This window comes from Pistacia vera, unplaced genomic scaffold (genome assembly GCF_008641045.1).
Source record: "Pistacia vera cultivar Batoury unplaced genomic scaffold, PisVer_v2 Contig208, whole genome shotgun sequence".
NCBI classification, from domain to species: Eukaryota; Viridiplantae; Streptophyta; class Magnoliopsida; order Sapindales; family Anacardiaceae; genus Pistacia; species Pistacia vera.
Genome location: NW_022196011.1, coordinates 535,262 through 537,426, shown reverse-complemented (window position 1 = coordinate 537,426; position 2,165 = coordinate 535,262). Strand labels below are relative to the sequence as shown.

Here is a 2,165-nt window from a genome sequence, read left to right as displayed (position 1 = left end):
AGATACTATGCACAAATTGTCTTACTTAAGAAAAAACTGGAGAAGCTTAAATCTTATTGACATAAACCCTCTTCATCCAATCAACAAAAGTTGGTTCAACCACCAATCAATAAGTGCATAATGCATGTTAAAAAAACCCTTAAAAACAAACAAAAATAATAAATCTATATTTTTGAATGAAGAAAATTGATCATTTCTAAACACTACTCACCCTTTCCAGCATATGCATCAAGTACTAGATCTCATTCTTCTTCGCTGTTGATAGATCACATGTAACATCCATAATATTTGTCCTGCATGCTAGCTAAGACACTTGAAATAAGAAAATCCATTGCAACATATAGAATGAACTGCATATTGATCAAGTAGCAATCCAAGGGCCATTGAAACCAGTTCCAGCACGAAACAAATGTAGTTGGATAGTCCTTTATTACAAAGTCACGATAGTGACTGCATCAGAGTTATGGATGATGATGAGAGCATAGAAACATACACTGTCAGCATTTCTCCATCAGTGGTTATTTGTTTTTAGTTCATACATAATATTCCTTAATATCATTCAATAATAGGTCTATACTGTCAGAAAAGATTCCAACTGTGTTCTTCTTTGTTTTATTCTCTGTTTCTTTCATGATGAAGGAAGATAAATCTTAAAATTAATCACACGTAGGAGATTAAAGTGAAAAGTTGATCCTGGAAAAATGGTTACAAGCATCAAACGATAATGTCTACTGGAACTGACACCACCAATGTATGTGCCTCTGTCTGCTACTAATGGCATTCTTCAAGAGTAAGTTGGCCATTACGTATCTAATATATGTATAGCAGAGTGAACTTAGAAAAAGACCTCGCAGAATGTATCATGTTCATAGCAGAAAACTTTTTCCTAATTTAGAGGCAGGAGTAGCCGAATCTAGAGCTAAATCAGAATATGAACATAAAATCTAGAGCTGTTAAGTACATGAAGTACTCTGCTCTGACCATGTCCAGGGAAACGGCTGTACAGCTTCAAGTATCGGCAAGGTCCTCTCACTAAACAAAATAAACATTCTAAACGTTAAAAGTAACATGAAACAATGAATTCTATAATACTGCTAATTATCCACCAAGTGAAGAATCAATGCATAGCGAAAAAACCAAGCAAATAGTGTTTAGAAGCCAACCTGCACACTACCCTTTTCAAATAATACGATAAGACCAAAGCTCTAATACAGAAGACATCATGAGTAAAATCATTTCACTCATTCTTGTTAATGTACTGTGTATGGATACAAGTGTAATAGTTTTCCAAATGACCATATAAAATCAGACAGTATTGGTTTGTGCAGCTTAAAATATGTAGCTTAAGCATACAATGATGTGACAAAAACATCTATTACAAATAGTGAATATTGCAATAAAACTTTATCAGTTAAACAAGTATTTACATGCCGTCAAGGGATTAGATAGACCTACTTATCTGAAGACAATGGATCCAGGCCTTGTTCTTCCACAAGTTGCTCCACAGTATCAAGAGTGTTTCCCGCCTTCAAAATCATATTTAATTCAACATTAGAATGCCCAACCAATCAAATTCATAAAATCAAAAGGAATGAATTTAATTAGTAATTGAATTGACCACATCTAGTTGCGGACCCAAGTAATGAATAGAAATATACCTAAGTTTCAAGGCATAAAGACTGAAGCTCATCCTGTAATATGCAAAAGAGGCAACATTTGAAATTAACAATCATAGCCTAGTAATAGCGTATTTAAATCCTTTAAAAAGCATAAGGGAAAATCATACCTCAATGTTTTCATGCAAAGAATTAATCACCTGAAACTGTACACCCATTTGTTCAAATTCCAAACATTAACCAAAACAAAATTTAAAAGAATTAAAAACAGGCCTGGGTAGGTGTTTACAGAGGGGACTTGGATGAATAGGCGGTGGAGGCAGTCTTGCTCAGAAGCAATAAAGTTATTGAATGCTTTGCCGAATTCCTTTTTCATTTCGAAAAAGTAAAAAAAAATAGTGGTAAATAAGAGAATTGATAGTGAAAGTAAATGAAATAAATGTAGAAAATTAAGCAGTGAAGAAAAGTTACTTGTTTTGAGCAAGTAGTAAGAAGAGAACGAATTGCGAGCTTGAAAGACTTGTTAAGATCCGATTGTCTTGACTCGAC

The 2,165-nt window shown here is 33.8% G+C and overlaps 1 long non-coding RNA gene across 1 annotated transcript; it reads right to left on the bottom strand.

The window, feature by feature from the left end:
• Window positions 1-932: 932 nt before the first annotated feature.
• LOC116129114 lies at window positions 933-1,684 on the bottom strand. The gene is made up of 3 exons (XR_004127860.1): window positions 1,659-1,684; window positions 1,456-1,526; window positions 933-1,032 (listed from the first exon to the last, which is right to left on the bottom strand). It is a non-coding gene; the product is annotated as an uncharacterized LOC116129114 (long non-coding RNA).
• Between the last annotated feature and the right edge of the window lie 481 nt (window positions 1,685-2,165).